The 15,305-nt window shown below is 48.2% G+C and overlaps 1 pseudogene; it reads left to right on the top strand.

Annotated features, from left to right (window-relative positions):
- Positions 1-373: 373 nt before the first annotated feature.
- LOC136581050 (craniofacial development protein 2-like) lies at positions 374-14,355 on the top strand (annotated as a pseudogene).
- The last annotated feature ends 950 nt before the right edge of the window (positions 14,356-15,305 follow it).

Below are 15,305 nucleotides of genomic sequence, written 5' to 3'. Positions count from 1 at the left end.
TTCCGCCTGAACATAGGGGATCACGGGCTTGGAGCCAGTGACATTTAATGGAGAGTTTAGAATAATCACTCTGCATTTCACCTGACATTTCATTTTCTTCTGTGAACTCATTGGAGAAAAAACAATTTAATAGATTTTCTTTCTCCTCATCACCCTCTACAATTCTTTCTGCGTTACTTCTTAAAGGGCAAACACTTTCAGTTTTAATCTTTTTACTATTTATATAAATGTAGAACCCAGCTGTGTAGGAGTCATCCATTTACACCGGTCCCAAGCCCGGATAAATGGGAAGGGTTAGGGAAAGACCTGGCGACCTACCCTGTAAAAACTTTGCCTTGGAAACCCTATGAAAGAGCTCTCAAATGATTCAGATATGGTATGCGATGGCAGGTCCCCCAGGCCAAAGGATTCTCTAAATGCGACTGGGGAAGAGCAAGATCTGAGTACAAGTAGTCAATGTTTTCCTCATGACGCAACTGGGGGAAAGCCTTCCAAAAGCCCAGCTGCTGATGCACCTCATGATGAAAGGAAAGAACTGCGCTGTACCAAAGCTGACATACTAGCAACATAGAATGTGCGTGGCATGAGTCTAGGGAAATTGAACATTGTAAAACGCGAAATGACAAGACTTAAAGGGGTTGTCCCGCCCCCCAAACTAATTTTTTTTTCCCCATGAATGCCCTGTAGAGTAGAAGCATCACACACAACAGCCTTTCCCATAAAAAATGATATTTTCCTCACCTTTTTATTCCTTTTCCTCCCCTTATAAAGCTTGCCTGAAGAACTTTTTAAAGATGGCGCCGCTGGGTAGTTCCCATCATGCACTGCTGCCTCTCTCTCCTCAGCGTGCGCGCTCCCGATGATGCCGGTCACATGACTGGAGGACCGGCGTCATGCACGCTTCACTGCTTTGAATGGAGCCGGCAGCCGGCGGCTCCATTCAAAGCAATGACAGAGCAGTGCAATCTCCTGCTACTGCTGTGACAGCTGTTAGCAGGAGATTCCTTCATCTCCCCGGCATGTCCCCTCATCACTGGACACTGTGACAGCAGTGTCCCAGTGTCCAGTGAAGAGGGGACATGCTGGGGAGATGAAGGAATCTTCTGCTACAGCTGTCACCGTAGTAGCAAGAGATCCTGATCTGTAGCAGCACTTTCAATAAGCAGAGGATCGCGATCCTCTGCTTATTGAAAGTGAAAGTAGCACCAAGCATGACACAGACACACATGCCCCCCCCCTCACAGTGCCCACACACAGTGCCCCCTCCAGTACCCACACACATGCCCCCCTCACAGTGCCCCCTCCACAGTACCCCTCCTCCAGTGCGCCCCCCCAACAGTCCCCCCTTCAGTGTCCACACACAATGCACCCCCAAAGTGCCCACACACAGTGCACCCCCCCACAATGACCTCCCCACAGTGCCCTCCACAGTACACCCCCTCAGTGCCCCTACCACACACATGCCCCTCCACAGTGCACCCCCCACAATGCCCCCACCACAGTTCCTCCCTCCAGTGTCACCCGCCACAATGCTCTCCCACAGTCCCCCCCACAATGCCCTCCCACAGTCCGCCCCCCAAAGTGCACTCTTGCATCCACCCCCGGCAGAAGTCTATGTGACCGCACACCCACCTCTGCCAGAAGTCTATGTGACCGCACACCCACCTCCGCCAGAAGTCTATGTGACTGCACACCCACCCCCACCGCAAGAAGTCTATGTGACAGCACACCCACCCCCGCCAGCCGTAGGACCTGTGACAGCCCGGCACCCACCCCCCCTTTCAGACCAATGGCATGCCAGCACCCGCAACCCCCCCCAAAAAGAGCAATGACAGCCTGGTGCATGCCACCCCCCTCCAGACCAGTGTCATGACGGGACCCTCCCCCTTGCCCCGACCAGTGACACCGCAGCTCCCGCCCCCACCCCCGGTGCTATGTGACTGCCTAGCACCCGCCTCCTCCCCCTACACCCCGGCACAAAGTGACTGCCCGGCTCCCGCAACCTCCCCCCCCTGCCGGTCGCTAGGTGATACTGCGGCCCCCGCACAATCCGACGCCCCCCCCCCCCCCCCCGGTCGCTCGGTGATATACAGCCCGACCACTGACAACCCCACCTCCCTCCGGAGACCGGTGACAGCGCGGCACTTGCCCCCTCCCCCAGACCACTGACAGCCCGGGACACATCCACCCCCTTACCCAGACCAGTGATAAGCCGGCGCCTTTACCCCAACCCCACCCCCCCTCCCAGTGACTTACCAAGAAGGAAGGTCCGCCGGGGGAAGATACTCCACTTCTTCTGCCGGAGCCAGGGGAAGCTGTTGCCATGGAAAAGGAGAAGACTGCGCATGCGCCTGCATCAGGCGCGTTCACAAGGACCTGACCAGCCAGGAAGAACTACTGCGCCTGTGCGACTGATGGGAGAAGACTGACTGACTGGAATGGTAGTATCCACGGCAGCAGACAGGTAAATATAGGGTCGGGCACGGATCAGGTAAGTATTAGAGATGAGCGAGCACCAAAATGCTCGGGTGCTCGTTACTCGGGACGAAATTTTCACGATGCTCGAGGGTTCGTTTCGAGTAACGAACCCCATTGAAGTCAATGGGCGACCCGAGCATTTTTGTATTTCGCCGATGCTCGCTAAGGTTTTCATGTGTGAAAATCTGGGCAATTCAAGAAAATGATGGGAACGACACAGCAACGGATAGGGCAGGCGAGGGGCTACATGTTGGGCTGCATCTCAAGTTCACAGGTCCCACTATTAAGCCACAATACCGGCAAGAGTGCCCCCCCCCCCCAACAACTTTTACTTCTGAAAAGCCCTCATTAGCAATGCATACCTTAGCTAAGCACCACACTACCTCCAACAAAGCACAATCACTGCCTGCATGACACTCCGCTGCCACTTCTCCTGGGTTACATGCTGACCAACCCCCCCCCCCACGACCCAGTGTCCACAGCGCACACCAAACTGTCCCTGCCCAGCCTTCAGCTGCCCTCATGCCACGCCACACTCATGTCTATTTATAAGTGCGTCTGCCAGAGGAAAAGCAGGCACACACTGCAGAGGGTTGGCACGGCTAGGCAGCGACCCTCTTTAAAAGGGGCGGGGCGATAGCCCACAATGCTGTACAGAAGCAATGAGAAATATAATCCTGTGCCACCGCCATCAGGAGCTGCACACGTGGGCATAGCAATGGGGAACCTATGTGCCACACACTATTCATTCTGTCAAGGTGTCTGCATGCCCCAGTCAGACCGCGGCTTTTAATTCATAGACACAGGCAGGTACAACTCCCTATTGTGAAGTCCCTGTGGACCGACAGCATGGGTGGCTCCCTGGAACCCACCGGCGGTACATAAAAATATCCCATTGCATTGCCCAACACAGCTGAGGTAGTAATGTCGTGCTTAATGCAGGTGGGCTTCGGCCCACACTGCATGCCCCAGTCAGACTGGGGTTCTTTAGATGTGGAAACAGATGCATTTATAATTCTCTGTGGACCCACAGCATGGGTGGGTGCCAGGAAGCCACCGGCGGTACATAAATATATCCCATTGCATTGCCCAACACAGCGGATGTAACGTCAGCTGTAATGCAGGTGGGCTAAAAATTCATTTGATTACACTGTAGGCGAGGGCCCACAAAAATTGCTGTATCAACAGTACTAATGTACATCCAAAAAATTGGCCATGGCCAACCAAGAGGGCAGGTGAAACCCATTAATCGCTTTGGTTAATGTGGCTTAAGTGGTAACTAGGCCTAGAGGCAGCCCAGTTTAACGAAAAATTGGTTCAAGTTAAAGTTTCAACGCTTTTAAGAGCATTGAAACGTATAAAAATTGTTTAGAAAAATTATATGAGTGAGCCTTGTGGCCCTAAGAAAAATTGCCTGTTCGGCGTGATTACGTGAGGTTTCAGGAGGAGGAGCAGGAGGAGGAGGAGGAATATTAGACACAGATTGATGAAGCAGAAATGTCCCCGTTTTGGATGGTGAGAGAGAACGATGCTTCCATCCGCGGGTGCAGCCTACGTATTGCTTAGGTATCGCTGCTGTCCGCTGGTGGAGAAGAGAGGTCTGGGGAAATCCAGGCTTTGTTCATCTTGATGAGTGTAAGCCTGTCGGCACTGTCGGTTGACAGGTGGGTACGCTTATCCGTGATGATTCCCCCAGCCACACTAAACACACTCTCTGACAAGACGCTAACCGCAGGACAAGCAAGCACCTCCAGGGCATACAGCGCGAGTTCAGGCCACGTGTCCAGCTTCGACACCCAGTAGTTGTAGGTGGCAGAGGCGTCACGGAGGACGGTCGTGCGATCGGCTACGTACTCCCTCACCATCCTTTTACAGTGCTCCCGCCGACTCAGCCTTGACTGGGGAGCGGTGACACAGTCTTGCTGGGGAGCCATAAAGCTGGCAAAGGCCTTGGAGAATGTTCCCCTGCCTGCGCTGTACATGCTGCCTGATCTCTGCGCCTCCCCTGCTACCTGGCCCTCGGAACTGCGCCTTCTGCCACTAGCGCTGTCGGATGGGAAGTTTACCATCAGTTTGTCCACCAGCGCCCTGTGGTATAGCATCATTCTCGAACCCCTTTCCTCTTCGGGAATGAGAGTGCAAAGGCTCTCCTTATACCGTGGATCGAGCAGTGTGTACACCCAGTAATCCGTAGTGGCCAGAATGAGTGTAACGCGAGGGTCACGAGAAAGGCATCCTAACATGAAGTCAGCCATGTGTGCCAGGGTACCTGTACGCAACACATGGCTGTCTTCACTAGGAAGATCACTTTCAGGATCCTCCTCCTCCTCCTCTTCCTCCTCCTCAGGCCATACACGCTGAAAGGATGACAGGCAAGCAGCATGGGTACCGTCAGCAGTGGGCCAAGCTGTCTCTTCCCCCTCCTCCTCATGCTCCTCCTCCTCCTCCTCCTCCTGAACGCGCTGAGATATAGACAGGAGGGTGCTCTGACTATCCAGCGACATACTGTCTTCCCCCGGCTCTGTTTCCGAGTGCAAAGCGTCTGCCTTTATGCTTTGCAGGGAACTTCTCAAGATGCATAGCAGAGGAATGGTGACGCTAATGATTGCAGCATCGCCGCTCACCACCTGGGTAGACTCCTCAAATTTTCCAAGGACCTGGCAGATGGCTGCCAACCAGGCCCACTCTTCTGTAAATAATTGAGGAGGCTTACTCCCACTGCGCAGCGCAAGTTGGAGTTGGTATTTCACTATAGCTCTACGCTGCTCATAGAGTCTGGCCAACATGTGGAGCGTAGAGTTCCACTGTGTGGGCACGTCGCACAGCAGTCGGTGCACTGGCAGATTAAACCGATGTTGCAGGGTCCGCAGGGTGGCAGCGTGCGTGTGGGATTTGCGGAAATGTACGCAGATCCGGCGCACCTTTCCGAGCAGGTATGACAAGTGGGGGTAGCTTTTCAGAAAGCGCTGAACCACCAAATTAAACACATGGGCCAGGCATGGCACGTGCGTGAGGCTGCCAAGCTGCAGAGCCGCCACCAGCTTACGGCCGTTGTCACACACGACCATGCCCGGTTGGAGGCTCAGCGGCGCAAGCCAGCGGTCGGTCTGCTCTGTCAGACCCTGCAGCAGTTCGTGGGCCGTGTGCCTCTTCTCTCCTAAGCTGAGTAGTTTCAGCACGGCCTGCTGACGCTTGCCAACCGCTGTGCTGCCACGCCGCGTGACACCGACTGCTGGCGACGTGCTGCTGCTGACACATCTTGATTGCGAGACAGAGGTTGCGTAGGAGGAGGGTGGTTTAGTGGAGGAAGCATACACCCCCGCAGATACCACCACCGAGCTGGGGCCCGCAATTCTGGGGGTGGGTAGGACATGAGCGGTCCCAGGCTCTGACTCGGTCCCAGCCTCCACTAAATTCACCCAATGTGCCGTCAGGGAGATATAGTGGCCCTGCCCGCCTGTGCTTGTCCACGTGTCCGTTGTTAAGTGGACCTTGGCAGTAACCACGTTGGTGAGGGCGCGTACAATGTTGCGGGAGACGTGGTCGTGCAGGCCTGGGACGGCACATCGGGAAAAGTAGTGGCGACTGGGAACCGAGTAGCGCGGGGCCGCCGCCGCCATCATGCTTTTGAAAGCCTCCGTTTCCACAAGCCTATACGGCAGCATCTCTAGGCTGATCAATTTTGCAATGTGCACGTTTAACGCTTGAGCGTGCGGGTGCGTGGCGTCGTACTTGCGCTCAAACTGTGGCGCTAGCGACGTCTGGACGCTACGCTGAGAGACATTGCTGGATGGGGCCGAGGGCAGCGGAGGTGAGGGTGTGGGTGCAGGCCAGGAGACGGTAGTGCCTGTGTCCTCAGAGGGGGGTTGGATCTCAGTAGCAGGTTGGGGCACAGGGGGAGAGGCAGTGGTGCAAACCGGAGGCGGTGAACGGGCATCGTCCCACCTTGTGGGGTGCTTGGCCATCATATGCCTGCGCATGCTGTTGGTGGTGCCTCCCCAGCTGATCTTGGCGCGACAAAGGTTGCACACCACTGTTCGTCGGTCGTCAGGCGTCTCTGTGAAAAACTGCCACACCGTAGAGCACCTTGACCTGTGCAGGGTGGCATGGCGCGAGGGGGCGCTTTGGGAAACAGTTGGTGGATTATTCGGTCTGGCCCTGCCTCTACCCCTGGCCACCGCACTGGCTCGGCCTGTGCCCACACCCTGACTTGGGCCTCCGCGTCCTCGCCCGCGTCCACGTCCTATAGGCCTACCCCTACCCCTCAGCATGGTGTATTACCAGTGATTTGATTTCCCAGGCAGGAAAAAAATTGGCGCAAGCCTGCAGCCAAAATAGAATTTTTTCCCTTGTTTTTCAAAGGACAAGCCACACTGCGTGTATTCAATGAATACTACTAAGTTTAATAACTGTGTTGTGGCCCTGCAAATGTGTCACAGAACTGCAGTGATGCAAAGTTATTCGCTACAGCAGATCAGGGATTTCCCATGCAGGAAAAAAATTGGCGCAAGCCTGCAGCCAAAATAGAATTTTTTCCCTTGTTTTTCAAAGGACAAGCCACACTGCGTGTATTCAATGAATACTACTAAGTTTAATAACTGTGTTGTGGCCCTGCAAATGTGTCACAGAACTGCAGTGATGCAAAGTTATTCGCTACAGCAGATCAGGGGTTTCCCATGCAGGAAAAAAATTGGCGCAAGCCTGCAGTAAAACGTAGCTGGCTGCGTCTGATTTTTTTTAACGTTCTGCACGCAGCACACACGTACCCAGAGCCCTGAGGACTGTCAGAGGCAGGCAAAATAGAATTTTTTCCCTTGTTTTTCAAAGGAAAAGCCACACTGCGTCTATTCAATAAATAATGTATGTCTTCTGGCCCTGCCTACACAATTCTATCCCTGTAGTATTAATGCCGGGTGCAATGGTCTGCACAGCCGGTTTTGAGAAAAAAAAATAAAAATGCAACACTGCTAACAGCAGCCTGGACAGTACTGCACACGGATAGATGTGGCCCTAGAAAGGACCGTTGGGGTTCTTGAAGCCTACACTCACTGCTAACACTCTCCCTGCCTAACCACCACTTCTGTCCCTATTGCAGGGCGCAATGCTCTGCAGATCCAATTTTGAAAAAAAAAAAAAAAAAAATACAGTGCTAACACAGTACTGCACACTATTAGATGTGGCCCTGAGAAGGACCGTTGGGGTTCTTGAAGCCTACACTAACTCCTAACGCTCTCCCTACAGCAGCACCAGCAGCAGCACTTTCCCTCAGCTAACTCACAAGGCATCTGAGCCGAGCCGCGGGAGGGGCCGATTTTTATACTCGGGTGACATCAGATCTCCCCAGCCACTCACAGCAGGGGGGTGGTATAGGGCATGAACGTCACAGGGGGAAGTTGTAATGCCTTCCCTGTCTTTCAATTGGCCAGAAAAGCGCACTAACGTCTCAGAGAGGAAACTGAAAGTAACCAGAACACCGCGTGGTACTCGTTACGAGTAACGAGCATCCCGAACACCCTAATATTCGCACGAATATCAAGCTCGGACGAGTACGTTCGCTCATCTCTAGTAAGTATATATCTTCTGTATGGCGTATTTACAAAGCACACATTATATTACAAAGTGCTTTGTAATAGCCATACAGAAGTATATAGAGCCATTATGCACGGTGGGACAACCCCTTTAACATTGATATTCTTGGAATTAGCAAATTACACTGGACAGGTAATGGATATTTTCAATCTAATTACTTCACATTGCACTATGCAGGACACAAGGGAATCAAGAGAAATGGAGTAGCCTTTATTACAAACAAGCAGACCTCAAAGGCAGTAGAAAGTTTTAGAACAATCAGCGACCATATCATTGCTATCCGGATACATAGTAAACCAGTGAACATCTCAATATTACAGGTCTATGCCCCAACGACTAATACTGACGAGGAAACCATTGAAGATTTTCATGCCAACATCCAGAAAACTCTAAACAAAGTGCCAAAGAAGGACATCATTTACATTATGGGTGACTTCAATTTTAAAGTTGGCAGCCAGCCAGAAGCAACCATCACAGGAAGACTTGGGCTTGGTGAAAGAAATGAAGCCGGTGGTCACCTGGTACGGTTCTGCCAAGAAAATCGTCTCAGGATAACACACACATGGTTTATGCAACTTAAACGTCGATTGTACACGTGGACATCTCCCAATGCCTCCATCGAAAACAGATTGATTATGTCCTGTGTAATCATCGATGGTGAAGTTCAGTCGTTGAAATAAAAACCTTTCCTGGCCCTGATTGCGGCACTGATCAATAACTCCTTGCAGCTAAGATCAAGATCAAATTCCATAGCATTAAGAAAGGTGCTCTATTGAGAAAATTCGACACCTCTAAAAACCCCCAATCATACACTATTGAGGTAGCAAACAGATTTGAACTGCTTAACACATCAGAAAAGCATCCATAGGAACTATGGCACGATACACAGTCCACAGTTATAGAAACAGCCAGTATTCATCTCACCTATAAGCAGGAAAAACAACGCTATTGGTTGTCCGAGCAAACCCTCAGAATAGCCAATAAGAGAAGAGCAGCAAAGGCGGCCGGCAACAAAGAAGAAGTTCGACAACTAAATACCGATTTTCAGGAAGTGGCAAGGAAAGAATAGGAAATGGACTGGAATGAGCGTTGCAAACAACTTGAGGGCTCAGTCACACGGGCGCATCGGGCAGACGGCCGTACCTGAAGACGGACGTCTCTCTGCAGCGCCGGAGGAAAGAACATGTGACCGGCTTCATTGCCGGTCATGTGTTCTTTCATCAGCGCTGCAGAGAGACGTGCGTCTTCAAGTACGGCCGTCTTCTTTCTGCAGTAATGGCTCAGTCACACGGGCGCATTGGCGCTAGTGTACGGGTGCCGATGCGCCCGTTTGACTGAGCCCTGAAGCAGAAGCCATGAAAGGCCATATGCGAGGCCTATTCTCACAGGTCAAGATGGCCCAAAAATCTTTCTTGGCACGCAACAGCACAATCAAAGGCAAAAATGGGAAGTAACTGTAGTCCGTCAATGGAAAAATAAAACATTTATGTAAATTTGAATGCACATAGACAAATATACAACAACAAAAAAATTCAAAAAAAAAGTTTTTTTCTATTGTGCAAAAGTGGAAAAACCTAAAAAATATATATATTATTTTTGTATTGTTGTAATCGTACCAACCCACACAAAAAAATGTATCATGTAATTTATGCTACATTATGCTACATTAACGCTGTAAAAAGAAAAAAAAACATACATAAAAATGGTACCAATAAAAACTACAGTTCACTACGCAAAATTATACAGGAAATACTGAGATCAGTAGTTGAAGATATGGGTACAGCAACTAAACACAGGATAATGCAAACCACCGTACTCCCCATAGTCATGTATGGGTGTGAAAGCTGGACTGCGAAAAAAGCTGATAGGAGGAGGATTGATGCGTTTGAGCTGTGGTGCTGGCGATAGCTGCTGCGTATACTCTGAACTGCGAGAGCAACAAACAGCGAAGTCCTGAATCATATAAGACCCGATGTATCACTGGAGGGCAAGATGACCGGTTCAGACTCATGGATTTTGGCCATGTAATGTGAGCAGAGTCTCTAGAAAAATCTATAATGGTTAGAAAGATCAGTGGCAAAAGAATACCCGGCCACCAAAGAACATGATGGCTGATACTGTCAGAGCTGATACTGGCATGGATATCACACAACTGAAAAAAGCAGCGCAAAACCGAAAAACAAGGAGGGAGGGAGCCTTTAGGGTCACCGAGGGTCGTGAATGACTAAAGGGCTAACAACAACAACCAAAAATAAATCTCCATTCAATGGAGTTGAACACCTTTGTGACATCTTGGGATAAATTGACTCTGGAACCTACCTCTGAGTGTGTAGCTTGGACATTGGTGAACAATTTCTGTAGGTTTTGGGCTGTGGATTTGTCAAGCATAAAGCCTGATTGATTTGAATGGTTAAGATAGAGTATAATGGGATTTAGTCTCCTGGCCAGAAATTTGGCGAGTACCTTAATGCCAGCTTGGAGGAGGGAAAAAGAGCAATGTTAGCCCCAAAGTGTTGGGTCCTTGCGAGGATGCATTACCATGATCATGGCTTCTCTCATGCAGTTAGATAATTCTAAGAAGTCAAAAGCAGAGTTAAATAAGTTAACAGGAATGGGGATAAGTTTTTAGCATAGACCTTATAAAACTCTATGACTGGTGATTTGGCTGTTCTATTCTATATAAGCACTGGAGGTTCATGAAACCCCTGGTAACAAGTACAAAATATTCATATTTCTCCCCAAGCTCATAATAAGAATGCTTAGGCTGGGTTCACATGGGGCGGAACTGCAGCGGAAATTCTGATGCAATTTTAAACTTAAGACTAAGCAGCAAAAGTGGACGAGATTTGCAAAAATCTCATTCACACTCTGTCGACAGTCCGCTGAGGACAAGCACGCAGAAACTGACATGTGGCGCAGAATTCAAGTCCGCGACATGTCAATTGTATCACCATCTCCGCTGCGGACTCTTTTCTCTCTATTGGGAGAGATTTTCCAGTGGAATACAGGCAGAAAAGCCGCTTCAAACCCGCACCAAATGGCGCGGGTTTTGAAGTAGCCTTTCCGCTATGGTAAATCTTGCGGAATTTCCTTGCGGTCCCACTGCGATCATTCTGCGAGATTTCTGTCCCGTGGGAACCCAGCCTTAGAAAAAACAGCCTTATCTGGGCTGAGGAAGATAAAGAAGCTTGGTACAGTCTAGAGTTTTACAAACTATAGGACTTCTCATCTTCAGTGTATTATTTATCTTTTGCCCCCCCCCAACTTCTGATGCGTATGGCTCTTTTTGAGGTCCATGATAGCTAGGAAGAATGTACCCCTGACATATGCCTTAAATGATCCCAAGCGGTCAGTATAAAAAGCGCTACATGTATTAATCTCAAAAATGGATTCCCACTGCTCCAGAAAGTATTTACGAGGGGCAGAATTTTAAGCATGAGAGGTTCAAACGCTAGTTCAATTTCAGAGTGATATTAGTGAAATTCATCAGCAGAATACCAGGAAAATGGATCAAAATAGGTACTCAAAGCTATCCACAGTGGGGAACCTCATTAAGTAAGGTTTACCAGAATACCAGCTGAGCGAGTTCCCTAACTTCAGAGGAATCCTAACTTGCTCATCTATGAGAGAAAAGCTGACAGAGGCATCTTACCAACCCACCCCTTCTCTAGACATTTGTCAATCATTCCACTTACCCCTTTCTGAGGAAGAAACATTTGATTCCCACCCAACTTCAAGGTGTATTCAGAGCAATTGAACTTCACAATGAAGAAGACATCTGAATCTCCCTCAAAGGGGTCAGATATACATTCTATGTAATCCCACTGCATAGCAAGGGATTCAATATTATGAAGTTGGCTAAAAAGCACAGCTTCTTTTTTTGTCTTTTCCAAGCCTGAAAGTATGAGGCTTAGAGAAGGTGGGTTGGGTCTCCATGTCTCGGGGAAATCTGAGGAGAGTTGATTCCAAGTGCCCAGTGTTCTCACATCTGAATTTGTTTCTCTTCTAACAAAGAAAAATGAAAAGTTCTTCCTCTTATTTTCTTACACAAAAGAGTGCAGCTACTGAGTCTCCGTATTACTGTGCATAAGAAGAGATTGTTCAATCAGTATCTAGGTTTGTAAACCCTGCCTACAGCAAGCGATTGCTCTGATTGGTTCTCGAGCACCACAGCAATGAATGGCTGTGATTGGTTCATCGAGCGCCACAGTGATTGGCTGAGCAGCAGCTGACAAGAACCAATCAGAGCAATCGCTTGCTGGAAGCGGAGTTTGCAAACCCTGTTACCAGCAAGCAACGTTCTGTCGTGGGCGTGGGGGAACTGCAAGTCAGCCTGTCCGGAACTGCAGAGACCAGCGGGAGGGACTCGGATGGCGCCTGCTAGGTAAGTATTGTTTTGTTTTTTTTCACATAGTGTAGCTAGAGCTTATTTTCAGGGTAGGGCTTATATTTCAAACCCCCACCCTCTCCGAAAATCAGGGTTGGTCTTGTTTTAGGCGTAGGTCTTACTTTCAGGGAGACATGTTATGAGTGAGACCACTAGGGAACCATGAAGTACTCGACAGTTCTTCTTTAAGATCTGTCTAGACAGTCTTCATTCTGATCTCACATGTGAATTGGAGAAGATACAGGAAGTGTAACAACACCGGCTAGACACAAGATAGCAGAACTGAACTTCACCTATAGCAGTCTTTTTTCTCAGTTACTAACGGTATATCACAGTACTCATATACCTCCAGGACTTACAGTAGGGCAATATTATGTAACAGGACAGTCGAATTAGCAATAATATGAAGTTTGTGTCAATACTAGTAGGTAACAAAAATGCAAGAATAAGAACTGACTAATCAATGACAGGAATAGAAAGGTGATAATTAGAGATGAGCGAGCATACTCGCTAAGGCAAATAACTCTAGCGAGTATTGCCATTTTCGAGTACATGTCCGCTCGTCCCAAAAGATTCGGAGGCCGGCGAAAATGGCAATACTCGCTCGAGTAATTTGCCTTAGCAAGTACGCTCGCTCATCTCTAGTGATAATAGCACAGATGATGAGGATGATAGACGGTGCACAGATAATAACAAACTGAAAATAACTGACCCTAAACTCTAGCTTTTCTTAAAGGGGTATTTCAGGACTTTTACTATGGATGACCTCTTCTCAGGATAAGACATCAATAGTTGATCGGTTGGCGTCCACCACTTGGGATTCCCACTGATCAAAGGCAAGAGCCATAACTCATTGACATGGCTGAATGAGGGTTTGTTTTATTTTGGGACGAGTGTATATTGTAACCGCACCACTCTGGGGTACATATAATATGTTGTACAACTTTTATTACATTTTTTTGGAGAGGGAGGTGAAGAAAAAAAAATAATAACTTTCTTATCTGGATCAGCACGATTACTGTGATCCCAAGTTTATTTTGGTTTTTTTTCTTTTGCTCAATAAGAAACATTTTTTTCAAGAAAAACAATTGAATCTGCAATTTTTATTATTCCAGCAATGGAGCTAGATGAGGGCTTGGTTTTTTTTTTGTGGAAAGAATTGTAGCTTTTATTGGTACCATTTTAAGGTACATCTGACTTTTGGACTGCTTTTTATCACATTTTTTGGGAGGCAAACAAAAGAAAAATAGCAATTCCGGCATTACTTTTTAAAATTATTTGCACTATGCAAGATAAAATATTTTCATTATTTGGGTCGTTACGAATGCAGTAATACCTATTATATGTTCCTTTTTTAAACATTCTACAAAGCTTATGAGAACACCTTATTAGACTTCGGGAGGCAGGGTCTAATAGGCTGAGCTACATGCAGACATGGAGGCCTTGTCAGGCTTCTGGCTGCCATGGGGACCCATTAGAACCTTGCAATCGCACTGTGGGGGTGCCGATGAGTGACAGAGAGCCCCCTTCCCATGTTATAGTTGCTATTGATTGTGGCATGTAAGGGATTAAACTGCCAATATTTGAGGTTTCTATCCTGGCTGTTAGAGCAGGAGTTTAGCTGTCAGTAGTCAGCAAAGCCACTGCCTTAAAAAGATGTGGGTGCAGCTTTAAAGCCCAATTAGTGACTGCCGTGAAAAGGTGTATTGATGGTCACTATGGGGTTAATATGACCATACAGAATATTCCTTTTCCATTTAATAATATGGGCACTTCTGAAGTGAAGAAAGCTGTTGCCATCCACCAGTTAAAAATATGCTTCGGTTATGACTCTACCATCCTCAGGTCCTAGAAACGGATCTAGATATTTGATGACCAAGTCAAGGTTATTTAACGCTTGACTCACTACAAAATGATCCTGGCTTGATCATCTGCAGTGCAGATAAGTGTGCAGGTATCGTTTTACAGGGCAAATCCTCCTACATTCAGGAAGCAATACGGATCTTAAGGGACAGAGATTATATTCCATTAGACACTGATCCCACAATCTCTATCCAGAGGACGTTTCTCCACCTAGTGCACAGATCACACACCAACCATCAATGGGGACTTGGAAACCGGTGGATGGCAACAACTGTCTTCAATTCACAAGAATCCATCATATAACATAGAAAAGGAATATTCTTTACGGTCAGTTTAAACATATTGAATGCATCTGTACCAAAATCAAGGACTATGACATTCAGAGTAAGATCCAAAAAGAAAGGTTCATCCAAAAGGAATACCCATGGTTAACATAGCCCGTAATAGAGCTAGAGGTCACTCCCTACCACTGTAAACCAAGACCATATACCTGCGATAGCTACAGGCACAATTTTGTAACCCCCTATAACCCATGCTATGCAGAAGTATGAACTATTTTGGAAAAACATTGGCCCATCCTACTACGGGACCCCTACCGGTCTGACCACATCCCACCTTAATCACAAATTACGTTCAGATTAACACAAAGACTGAAGTCAAGATTAGCTCCCAGTAAACTCAAATTAGATGTGAGACTGTCTAGCTGCCATCTATTTCCTCAGCTTATAAGGTGCTACCGTTGTGGCAAATGCTGCACCAATATCTGCAATAAGAGAAGGCGTTTCACTAGCCACGTCACGAAAGAATGTTTCCCGATCGAATCCTTTCTTAATTGCTCCTCGAGCTTTGTTATTTATGTTAGAATTTCCCTGCCACTTACAATTTGTTGGGCGCACCACCCCGGCCCTACAGCACTGTATACATAAACTCAGATCCTACTCCACCAATGGCTTTCTAAAACACAGTACTTCTGGACACACTACCATGG

This window comes from Eleutherodactylus coqui, chromosome 10, assembly GCF_035609145.1.
Source record: "Eleutherodactylus coqui strain aEleCoq1 chromosome 10, aEleCoq1.hap1, whole genome shotgun sequence".
Lineage (NCBI taxonomy): Eukaryota > Metazoa > Chordata > Amphibia > Anura > Eleutherodactylidae > Eleutherodactylus > Eleutherodactylus coqui.
This window is presented reverse-complemented; position numbering and strand designations above follow the sequence as displayed.